Source organism: Rattus norvegicus, unplaced genomic scaffold (genome assembly GCF_021556685.1).
Source record: "Rattus norvegicus strain SHRSP/BbbUtx unplaced genomic scaffold, alternate assembly SHRSP_T2T unassigned-0000080, whole genome shotgun sequence".
NCBI classification, from domain to species: Eukaryota; Metazoa; Chordata; class Mammalia; order Rodentia; family Muridae; genus Rattus; species Rattus norvegicus.
Genome location: NW_028238813.1, coordinates 32501 through 44748, shown reverse-complemented (window position 1 = coordinate 44748; position 12248 = coordinate 32501). Strand labels below are relative to the sequence as shown.

General features: G+C 52.2%; 1 long non-coding RNA gene across 1 annotated transcript in view; it reads left to right on the top strand.

The window, feature by feature from the left end:
* Positions 1 to 6826: 6826 nt before the first annotated feature.
* The window catches only part of LOC147997669 (uncharacterized), an 18741-nt gene continuing 13319 nt past the window's right edge, over positions 6827 to 12248 (top strand). Inside the window, exon 1 of the long non-coding RNA XR_015647624.1 lies at positions 6827 to 7125. This is a non-coding gene — a long non-coding RNA (uncharacterized LOC147997669). The remainder of the gene's footprint in view (positions 7126 to 12248) is intronic.

Genomic DNA, 12248 nt, shown 5'->3' with positions numbered 1-12248 from the left:
CTGATGCTCTCTTCTGGTGTGTCTGAAATAGCTACAGTGTACTCTTACGCATAAATAAAATAAATAAATCTTTAAAAAAAATAAAATAAAATATGAGGTTGGCTCTCTTTGCTCCTCTCTTTGCTCTTTTGCTCTTCCTCTCTTCCCCTCTTCCCCTTTGTCCCTTCTCTCCCCATTCCCCTCCCAAATTCTCTCCACGTGCTCATGACTGGCCTTTACTCTCTTCTTCTACCTTTCTTCTCTCATTAAACCTCTCCGTGGAGGGGGAGGGGGTGTGTGTGTGAGTGGGGGGAGGGGGGAATGAGGTTGACCAGTCTTCCTGTGTAACAGAGGTTTAAAAGGAGGCTGGTCGACAAAACGTTTTTTTGTGGTTTTTATCTCTCTCTCTCTCTCTCTCTCTCTCTCTCTCTCTCTCTCTCTCTCTTTCTCTCTCTCTTAATCAACTCGGAAGTCGATCTGCTGTCCCTTTTATTAAAAGCCAAAGTATTAAGTGGCGAGCCGATGTTTCAACTTTCACCATTCTGTTCCTTTCACCAAAAAGAGGGGGTTCTTTGGCTTTTCCTTTCCTTTTTGAAACAAAACGAAAGGAGGAGCTCGACCAGTTGGCCTAGCTTCCCTGTTCCTTTTCCCTCTTCCACGGTATGCTCGATGAAATAAAGTAAATAAATGAAGTTTCTAGTTATGTATTTGTTTGGGAGACCCGAACTCTCTCTCAAGAGAGAGTTGCATCTTCCGCTGCCGCCGCCCCCCCCCCCCCACACACACACAAGGCCTCCTCCCTGTATGTGGGGGGAGGGGGAGGGGTGGACAGGAGCTAGCTGAGAGGGGGTGGGGTGGGGCGGGGCTGGAGAATATGCAGGTTCCTGAAGGTCAGTCGGGGAAGTACTGCTGCTGCCCTAGCACGCTTCAGTGCCTCTTTAGAGTTTAGAGTTTTCTAAAGTTTTCTGCCTGAAATCAGCGAGTGATGATTTCACTGTGAAATGATGTCTGATCATCGCTCTCGCTGTCCTGTCAGGGCTCCGGCTCCTGGCAAATGTCTGACTGAAGGAAACCTTAGTTAGACTCACACCCAGCTGTTTGGAAATGGTAATGGAGTTGATAGCACACCCTGGGGGAAAGAGGCAGACTCCCTTTTTGCTCACTCTCAATTCCCAGCCTCGCCCTGCCAGCTCGGGGATTTCTAAGTAAGGGTGAATCTGGACCATATATGTACAGGGTTTGGCGTTTCTGATTCATGTTTAATGTTTAGTTAAATAAAGCTTGTCAAGGGCTGGAGAGATGGCTCTCCACAGAGGTGGTTCCCCTTTTCTTAACCCGACTGGGACAGAAGTGCAAACTATCATCTACCTATCTGGGAGTGGAGTGGTTGGATACAGGGAGATGGAGCATTTGCAGTTAGTAAAGTTCTGCTGTCGGTTTTGTTTTGTTTTGTTTTGTTTTGTTTTGTTTTGTTTCCTTTCATTTTTGGATAGATTTTTTGGATAGCCTTTTTTTTTTCTTTTTAAATACAAATTTTGTTTTCTGTGCAACATTCTGATCATAGTTTCCCATCGCAAAGCTCTTTCCAGATCCTTCCTCCCCATCCACCACCCCGTACTAACCCAGGCCTGCCCTTAGATGTGGTTGATGCATACCCAGGTGAGTCTCCATTGGAGAAAGGACGATATTCCCATCTCCTATGACTGTCAATGGCAGATGACTTAAATGCCAGTGACTTCGGACTTGACTCCATTTTCCCCTCTGAGAACTGGGTTTGGATCTGTTGAACGCAGGCAGGCCCTCGGTTTTGAAACAAACAAACAAACAAACAAACAAACAAACAAACAAACACACCAAAAAATATTTAAAGCAGGCAACAACTGTCTGCACGCCAAGAGACTGTTGACTCCTCTTTGGAGCTAGTACGATGTGAAACTTGCTTAATAAAGTAGAGTCCACACAACACAAAGGGAACACTTTAACAAATTATGAAGGAGAGAGGGGGGGGTATGTTTATCTACCTCCTCTTGTTTCTCAGACCAGAGATTTCATCTTCCTCTGTCTCTCGAGTGCTGGTGGCTTTGCTGCTGGTTTGGGGGGGGGATTGGGATAGGGATAGGAAGAGAAAAGGCTTGAGTGCTGATTTTAAAGCTCTCTCTCTCTCTCAAGCTCTCTCTCTCTAAAGCTCTCTCTCTCTCTCCCCCCCTCCTTCTCTCTCTCTTTACACACACACACACACACACACACACACACACACACACACACACACTCACTCACTTCCTAGGATGAAAGAAAAGAAATGAAAAGGAAGGCACCCATGGTGATGCATGACTTTGATCTCACTTTGGTCTCAGCACTGGAGAGGAAGATAGGAAGACCTATCTAGATGCAACGTGAAGAAGGCCTATGTCAGATGAGTTAATGGCTAGGGAACTGTTAGCTGGCTAGTCTGCCATTTTGTTGCAGTTGCTAATATTATAAGGACACTTTCTCATTGGTTGTTTCTGCTGTTGCTGCCAGAATTCATTACATATTCTGTTAGGCTCTTCTGTGTGATAACACACTCAGAAACCGAACACTGTAGGAGTCAGTCTAACTGCTTTCTTTGTTGTCTAGTTACCCGCAATAATCTTGGACCTGAACTGAACACCCAGCAGCACTTCCCGCACCCACCCATGTATAAGCTTTTATAACCTGGACCACCAACACTAGAGCGACAGGGCAGACAGAGACTATTTGGAACCGGACTTCCATTTTGAGTTTTTGTTTGTGTTCTTGTTTTTTTCTCCTGTCCTGTCCTGTCCTGTCCTGTCCTGTCCTGTCCTGTCCTGTCCTCTCTGTCTGTCTGTCTGTCTGTCTGTCTGTCTGTCTGTCTGTCTGTCTGTAAATCCACACATATAGTTCTTTCCACATCTTATATCTCAAAACAAATAATGCTTGCTGTGATCCTCATTTCATTCAAGGGTACTACTCTCTAGACCAGAGGAGCCCCCTTACAATTCTCCACAGGTAGTGATGACCGGAGTGTTCAGTGCGACTAAGCAGGAATTATATGGTTGCCGCCATTATGCTTGATCTTACCGAAGGTAGGGTTGCGGGGCATGGTTGCCACGATGGCGACCAGTAGACCGTGATTGAGGAGACGGAACAATAATTAACCTACAATTCTCCCTCTCTGTCAACTGTTTCTCTGTCACTCTCTGTCTCTCTTCCCTCTTTCCCTCCCCCGTCTCTCAGACCTGAATGCCTCCTCTGTTGAACACACAAACACACGCGCCGAGAGAGCGAGAGAGCGAGAGAGCGAGAGAGCGAGAGAGCGAGAGAGCGAGAGAGCGAGAGAGCGAGAGAGCGAGAGAGCGAGAGAGAGAGAGAGAGAGAGAGAGAGAGATCTGTTAATCTGTTTGTCTCCCTCCCCTAGTTTTTCAGACAGGGTTTCTTTATGAAAAGAAAGAAACTGGTAGCTGTAGGCTGGTAGCTGCTGGCTGTTAAAGGTCTAGGTAAAACAATGTGATGGCCTAAGAGGAAAATAAAGAAACAGATACAATTAACTGTTAAGGCCTAGATGCCGTGTGAATGAGGCCTACATCAGATTGGTTAAGATAACTGTCACCTGGCTAGCCTGCCATTTTAATATTGCAAGGACGCCTTCTCATAGGTTGTTTCTGCTGTCACTGCCAGAGTTCATTACATATTCTGTTAGGTTCTGTATGACACACACTCAGAAACCAAACATTGTAGAATCCAGTGTGTCCTTGAGTGCGTGTCTACAATGCGTGCGTGCGTGCGTGCGTCTGTGCATGCGTGTGTCCATGGCCATGCTAGAGCCCACTCCAGATTTGTGTTTCAGAGATCTTTACTTATTTATTTTTCCTGCCTTGGCTTGTGTAGGCACTAAGTCACCACACTTCCCGAAAAACAAAATGAAACAAAACAAAACAAAATCCACCAACAAATGGACCAAACCCAAACCCCAAGCCAGACAAACAAATATTCCTGCCTGCCTGTCTGTCTATCAGGGCTACAACAGAGAGAAGTGGAATCTTGAATGAACAAAACTAGAATACCTAAGTCTGCCTGTTTCCCCTCTTCCCACCCTCCCCTGCCCCCCAGCCCATCCCCTAGAGCTGGTCTAGCATGTTCTCTGACCCTGGGGGTGCGGTGAACCGGCCTGCCTTGCTAAACTCTGTAGTGTATAAACTTGGTAACTCTAGAAAGCAGGAGCTGAAAATGTGCAGATAAGGTGGTGGTCGAGCTGTGTGTGTGTTGGTGTGGGAGGGAGACTGCTTCGGTAACTGCTGCTTTTCAATGTCCGGCTGAAACTCTGTGCTTATGATGTATCTTTTGGTTTATTCGATTTTACTTACTGTCTATTGGGTTTGCATTTGATTTTTATTGATTTTATTGATATTTATGTTTAACTATTTTGACCTGGCTAAATGACTGACTGACTGACTGACTGACTGACTAAGTCTACCTGGCATACAGGAGGAATTCAAGGACGAATGATTGTTTAAGTATGACAAAAAAAGTAAGTAAGTAAGTAAGTAAGTAAGTAAGTAAGTAAGTAAGTAAGGGGGTTGGGGATTTAGCTCAGTGGTAGAGCGCTTGCCTAGCAAGTGCAAGGCCCTGGGTTCTGTCCCCAGCTCCGAAAAAAAAGAAAGAAAAAAAAGTAAGTAAGTAAGTAAGTAAGTAAGTAAGTAAGTAAGTAAATAAATAAATAAATAAATAAATAAATAAATAAATAAATACGATCATTTAGAAGTAATATAGGCAGAAGGAGAACATGTGGCTGTGGATGGTCTGAGGCTTCTGGCTGCTTTTGGGTGCCTCTTCACCTTTCTGCACGTGCAAACTGAGTTTAATTAAGTTCTGTTTCCCTAGAGGCTGGGAAAGGGAGAAACAGAAGTGACCTGGAACATCAGGGCTAATGGCCGGCTGCTTCCATCTTGGTGAGGTCAGGTGTCAGCCAAGCTGGCTGCCAACCATCCACAGTTGAATCCAAAGTGCCCAAATGGGACACTATAACAAATCATGTATACAGATTTGTGTATATAGAAAACATTTTTCCTTTCTCTTCTTTTCTTTTCTTGAGAAATTCAGCTGGTCCTGATGTCTTTCCCTCGGTGTGTCCCTCTGTCATCTCTCTCTCTCTGTCTCTTTGTCTTACTGTCTCTGTCTGTCTCTGTCTGTCTCTGTCTCTGTCTCTGTCTCTGTCTCTGTCTCTCTCTCTCTCTCTCTCTCTCTCTGTGTGTGTGTGTGTGTGTGTGTGTGTGTGTTCCTTAATCTCAGCAGCACTACTCATCCAATCGATTTTTCCTCTCCCCTTGTCTCCTTCACATGGCTATTACCCCACCTTAAACAGCACTAGAAGAGCCTGGCAGGCAGATATCTACCCTCTATGCTGTCAGAATTTTTTTTTTTTTTTTTTTTTTTAAAGTCAAAACCTGGATTCTCAGGAGCCATGTGGTGTGTCCTCCTAGGTTCTGGTGCCCTCTTCTGGCATGCAGACATATAGTCAGCAGAGAGAGCTGTGTGGGTGGCCGAGGCAGGCAGAGTGGACCTCTGTGAGCTTGAGGCTAGATAAGTCTACGGAGCAAGTTCCATGACTGCCTGGGCTATACCAAAAGAAACGTACCTTGAGGCAAAACAAAACAAAGCAGAAAAGGTTCTGCTTTTATTTTACAGACATGTGTTCTCTCTAGTCCTATTGACTATAGAAGTTTGATCATGAAGTCACATTGATTTTTATTACAGAGTTTATTTGTGTGTGTGTGTGTGTGAGAGAGAGAGAGAGAGAGAGAGAGAGAGAGAGAGAGTTTTTTCTTTAATCTTCAAACATATTTTTTATTGTTTATTTATTTTATGAGCACACTGTCACTGTCTTCAACACACAAGGAGAGGATTCCATTACAGATGGTTGTGAGCCACCATGTGGTTGCTGGGATTTGAACTAAGGATCTCTGGAAGAGCAGTCAGTGCTCTTCACCGCTGAGCCGTCTCTCCAGCCCTGAAACAATATCTTGAATAAACAATAACAAAAACACTAAAACTAAGTCTGCCAGTTTTCCTCTTTCTTTCTCTCTCTCTCTCTCTCTCTCCCTCTCCCTCCCTCCCTCCCTCCCTTCCTTCTTTCTTCCTTTCTTTCTTTTTCTTCAGATAGGATTTCTTAGTGAATGATATTTATGTTGATATAAATTTTTTACGTACTTTTGACTGGCTAACTAACTAGCTAAGTCTGCCTGTCCTAAAGAAGGAGTTCCCCTGCCACAACTAAATACGTGCATAGAAAAAAAATATATAATTATTAACTTGGGATGAAACTAATGTAACAAGCAAGCAAACAAACGCACAAACAAACAAAGTAGGGATGGTGGTGCTGGGTGCCTGGTATATGGGAGATGGGAGACCTGTGGTCTAGAGCGTCCAGAGCTCTGGCCTCCATACTCTGGACTGCATTCTCTCTAGCAATCTTCCCAAAGTGGCTGTATTTAACCATGTTTTTATTTTTTAAATTGGCTCTCTCTCTCTCTCTCTCTCTCTCTCTCTCTCTCTCTCTCTCTCTCTCTCTTTCTCCCTCCCTCCCTCCCTCCCTCCCTCCCTCCCCCCACCACACACACAGAGGCACGTGTGAACAAGGGAATGCAAATGCACAAAATAAGTATGTTTTGATCAGAGTGAAAACAAATCACGGGAATTTTAACCATTCCACCATCATTCCACCATTCTTTTAATTTACTCTCTGTGTTTAGTCTTCCAAAGAGGGTGGCAGGTGTGTGGTTTGGTGAGTGCCGGCTGGCGGTGGCAGCGAGGAACAGAGAACAACAACAACCCCCCCCTCCCCCCCATCGGGATCGGTGGAGGGTTTTAAAAATGAGTGAGCCATTTAAAAATGGTGTGGAACTGAGGTCGCCGCCACCCTCCCCTCACGCCGGAGTTTGGACGCTCCCTTTTCCTAACTGTGCCTGTTCCTTGCTAATTGTTAACCGATTCGAGAGTGCATGTCCTTTCACTTAGAGGTGGCCTGTTTTCACCGCTCCGTCCTACTTTCCTTTTCTGGGTGCCTGAGGGGGTTGGCCCCGAGTCCATCCCGCGTTCACTGTGTTCCGGCGGGACAACCGGGACCGTTTGTGCCATTCGGGAGAAGTGGTGGGTACCTGCCCCGTTGTGCGTGGGTGAGTGTCCCCCTGAGCTAGGGAGGTCACTCTGGAGAGACGGAATGAGTGTGTGTGGCGGCGGCGGCGCGTGACAGTCTGTATTGGTTTGCTTGATCGAGATCGCTGTCGGGCGACACCTAGTGGCGACAAGTTTCCGCAACGCTCCTGTCCCCCGGTTGGTGACAAAGGACGGGGAAGTGCCTGTGGTGAGCCGGCCAGGGTGAGAGGGTGACAGGCAAGCAGGCGGGTGCGCGACGGAGACGCCGTCCTGTCTGGGGACCATCTCTAGCTAGGAGGTTGTACCTGGAGAACTTCAGGGGAGGAGGGTGGCTGTACGACCTATTGGGACACAAGGAGGGGTTGGTGGCAGCTGGATGAGGTCGACCAGAAGGCTTGGGCCCCGTCCCGGATTTTTTTTTTTTTTCCAATTTTTTTTTTTAAATTTTTTATTTTATTTTATTTTATTTTTTTTATTTCTTCCCTCCTCTCCGGTCCCAGCCAGCGGGACCATAGACACTTTTGAGGCCGAGAGGGTGCTGTGTCCCCGGCCTCCGAGCCGAGGTGGCCCGGCTAGGGGGCGCCACGGAGTTTTTTTTTTTTTTTTTCTTTTCCAGGAGTCCCTTCGGTCCCAGCCAGCGGGACCATAGACACTTTTGAGGCCGAGAGGGTGCTGTGTCCCCGGCCTCCGAGCCGAGGTGGCCCGGCTAGGGGGCGCCACGGAGTTTTTTTTTTCTTTTCCAGGAGTCCCTTCGGTCCCTGATAGCGGGAGCCTGGACCTCTGAGGCCGAGAGGGTGCTGTGTCCCCGGCCTCCGAGCCGAGGTGGCCCGGCTAGGGGGCGCCACGGAGTTTTTTTTTTTTTTTTCTTTTCCAGGAGTCCCTTCGGTCCCTGATAGCGGGAGCCTGGACCTCTGAGGCCGAGAGGGTGCTGTGTCCCCGGCCTCCGAGCCGAGGTGGCCCGGCTAGGGGGCGCCACGGAGTTTTTTTTTTTTTTTTTTCTTTTCCAGGAGTCCCTTCGGTCCCTGATAGCGGGAGCCTGGACCTCTGAGGCCGAGAGGGTGCTGTGTCCCCGGCCTCCGAGCCGAGGTGGCCCGGCTAGGGGGCGCCACGGAGTTTTTTTTTTTTTTTTTTTCTTTTCCAGGAGTCCCTTCGGTCCCTGATAGCGGGAGCCTGGACCTCTGAGGCCGAGAGGGTGCTGTGTCCCCGGCCTCCGAGCCGAGGTGGCCCGGCTAGGGGGCGCCACGGAGTTTTTTTTTTTTTTTTTCTTTTCCAGGAGTCCCTTCGGTCCCTGATAGCGGGAGCCTGGACCTCTGAGGCCGAGAGGGTGCTGTGTCCCCGGCCTCCGAGCCGAGGTGGCCCGGCTAGGGGGCGCCACGGAGTTTTTTTTTTTTTTTTTTTCTTTTCCAGGAGTCCCTTCGGTCCCTGATAGCGGGAGCCTGGACCTCTGAGGCCGAGAGGGTGCTGTGTCCCCGGCCTCCGAGCCGAGGTGGCCCGGCTAGGTGGCGCCACGGATTTTTTTTTTTTCTTTTCCAGGAGTCCCTTCGGTCCCTGATAGCGGGAGCCTGGACCTCTGAGGCCGAGAGGGTGCTGTGTCCCCGGCCTCCGAGCCGAGGTGGCCCGGCTAGGGGGCGCCACGGAGTTTTTTTTTTTTTTTTTCTTTTCCAGGAGTCCCTTCGGTCCCTGATAGCGGGAGCCTGGACCTCTGAGGCCGAGAGGGTGCTGTGTCCCCGGCCTCCGAGCCGAGGTGGCCCGGCTAGGGGGCGCCACGGAGTTTTTTTTTTTTTTTTTCTTTTCCAGGAGTCCCTTCGGTCCCTGATAGCGGGAGCCTGGACCTCTGAGGCCGAGAGGGTGCTGTGTCCCCGGCCTCCGAGCCGAGGTGGCCCGGCTAGGTGGCGCCACGGATTTTTTTTTTTTTCTTTTCCAGGAGTCCCTTCGGTCCCTGATAGCGGGAGCCTGGACCTCTGAGGCCGAGAGGGTGCTGTGTCCCCGGCCTCCGAGCCGAGGTGTCCCGGCTAGGGGGCGCCTCCGAGACTTTATTTTTTCCAGGATCCTCCCCGGTCCCTGCCAGCGGGAGCATGGACTTCTGAGGCCGAGGGGAAGCTGTGTTCCAGGCTATCTACCATGGCCTCCTCGGTCTGTGAGCACTCAGGGTTCTAAGGTCGACCAGTTGTTCCTTTGCGGTCCGGTTCTCTTTCTACATGGGGACCTCTTGGGGACACGTCACCGAACATGACTTCCAGACGTTCCGTGTGGCCTGTCATGTTTATCCCTGTGTCTTTTACACTTTTCATCTTTGCTATCTGTCCTTATTGTACCTGGAGATATATGCTGACACGCTGTCCTTTTGACTCTTTTTGTCATTAAAGGACGTTGGAAGAGGCTTGCACCAAGGCTGTTTGCTTGTCCAGCCCTAGCTCTTTTCTTCTGCGCATGGGCCTCTTCGATGCTTGAAGCTTAGCGTCCCCCCCATGAGTACGCGCTTCCTGCTTTCCCGTGCTTGCTTGCCTGTGCTCTCTGGGGCAGCTTTATGACAACCGTCCCGCGTGTCAGGCGTTCCCGATTTCCCCGTGGTGGTTGTCGTCCGTTACCGGTAGGAGTCGTTGGTGCCGAGTGCGACTGGAAGGGTTTTCCCGTTTGGTGCTAGTGACCCCCTGGCGTGCTCCTCTGCGGCCGACCGGTTTTTTTATTTGTTTTTTTTTTTGTTTTTTTTTTTTTTGTTTTTTGGAAGGAGTTCCCGAACCTCCGCTGCTTGGTGGTGTGTCCCTTTCTTTCCTGCTGTGTGCCTCCCGAGTTGCACCTTTTCTCCTTCGAAGGGGATTTTATTTTTTTATTTTTATTTTTTTTTTATTTTTATTTTTTTTGAAGGAGTTCCCGAACCTCCGCTGCCCGTTGAGTCCCGTTCTTCCACGCCACGTGCCTCCCGAGTGCAACGCTTCCTTTTTTTTCTCGCCCTCGAGAAGGGTAAATTTTTTTTTTTTTGTGTGTGTGTGGCAGTGTTAGCGACTTCTTCCCGTGCTCTCTCTCGCTCTTCTCGCTCGTATTCCCGTCCAGTGCGTGTTAGAAAGCTCTCACGCCCGTTGTTCCCGATGCATGGCGTGTCTCGCTCCCGTTGGATCGATGTGGTGCTGCCGCGTTCTCTTCGGGCCGGGGCCTAAGCCGCGCCAGGCGAGGGACGGACATTCATGGCGAATGGTCATTCAGCGCGAATGGCGACCGCTCTTCTCGTTCTGCCAGCGGGCCCCTCGTCTCTCCTCCCCATTCCTTTGCAGGGTGGTGTGTGGAAGTCAGGGGTGCGGCTGTCCGGCACGAGCGCTGACCCGCGCACACTTGTTGCTGTGGTTCGCGGTGTCCCTGTGGACGTGTCGGGGGCGCTTGCCCCCACGCCGTTCACTGCTTCGCGGCCCTCTTCCCCCGTGCCGGGGGAAGGTGGTAGACCCGCTGCGGTGCATACCCTTCCCGAATGGTGTGTGCACGCGCCCTGCTTTGTGTGAGCCTTGCGGTGCTCCTGGAGCGTTCCGGGCTTTGACCACCAAGGTGCCCGCTTCTGAGTTGGCGGTGGCGCTTCCCGCTCCCCGGCGTGCCTCCTGTGCTCCATGGTGCTTGTGCCTTTACGCTTTCCCTTGTCCTAGTTGCCGGCTTTCTGCACGGTGACAGAAAAGGGGGGGGGTCGAGGAGTTGAGTGTGCGGTTAAAAGGCTCCTTCCGTTGGGTGAGCGCCCACCCCGTGCCTATGTTTTTGGTGCCTTCACCCGCGGGCCCTGCGCGGTTAGGGTGGTGCTGAGCGATCGCGGCTGGCCCTTTTTAAAGACCGGACTCCCTCAAGTCAAGGCTCCTCCTTTGTGTGCGCCTTGAAGAGGCCTGGCCCTCGGCGGGGACCTGTCGCAGGTCCCCCCGGTCCGCGAATGCTCAAGAAGACCCCGGAGAAAGAGACCTTTGCCGATACCGCAGACCCCCCACCAGCTGGCGCGTGGTCCTTCCCGTTCTGTCCCGCGCCTGTTGCTCGTTTCCCGTTGCGTGCACGGAGCCCTTGGCTGCTCGTCGGTGTTGGGTTCGTCCCGCCCTCAGTGAGGAATTTGCCTTCTCTAGCTATCTTCGGAAAGGGCTTTACGATCTCCGAGGGGCTTCTCCCGGATGGTCCCCTCGGCTGCCCGCCCTGACCTCAGCCTTCTGCGCGCAGCGTTTGCTCTCTCGCCTACCGCGACCCGCGCCTCCCCGCTCCGAGTACGAGGAGGGATCACGCGGGACGGGGCTCTGTCGACCTGCCGCTGTGCGGAGCTTGTGGGGGAGATTGGGTTTCTGGTGGCAGGTGGCGGGGAAGGGCCGTGCACACGCCCGCGTGCGCGGTACCCCCTCTCACCGCGAGGGGTCGTCGCGGGACGGGTGGGTTTGGAAGGGCGGCGCTGGGCTCCCGGTCCCACCCGCCTCCGTTTCCCCCGTGCCCTCCGTCGCGTGTGCGTCCCTCCCACGCGCGTCCACGTCCCGGCCACTCTCGCGGCGAGGTCGTGTCGCGTGTGGTGCGTGCCGCGTGCTCTCGGGCGTCTGCGGTTGCCGCCTCGTCCCCCCCTTCCACGGCAGCGTTCCCACGGCCGGTGGAGATCGCGGGAGCCGTCCTACCCCCCCTTCCCCCTCCGCGGGGCTCTCGAGGGTCCGTGAACCGCGGGGTTGGCCTCGCTCTCGGGGGCGGACTTCTTGTTTGGGGGAACCGGCGGTCGGCCGCGTCCGGCGCGTCGTCGGACGTTGGGACCCGCTGCCACGCGGGGGTCTTCGTCGGTTGGCGTCGGCGTCTGCCTCGGTTCTCTCTCGCGTCGGCTGGCGTCTCCTCGGGCTCCCGGGGGTTGTCCGTTGGTTTCGGGTCGGCTCGGTGCCGCGGGCGTGGCGGGACTGCTCCGGGTTGGGTGCAGTGTGATTCCCGCCGGCTTGGCTCGCGTGCCCGGTCGCCGCCCGAGCGGCCTCCCGGTCCCTTGTGAGGCGTCTCCCGCGGGGGGTGCCGCTGCGGCCGGCCCTGCCGTCGACGGTCCTCGTTCTGCCGGTTCGCTCCCCCTCCCCGCCCGCCGGCGTTCCTTTCTCTCTCGCTCCTCGTCTGGCCGACCCGCGGCCGTGCTGCCGGGCCCCTCCTCA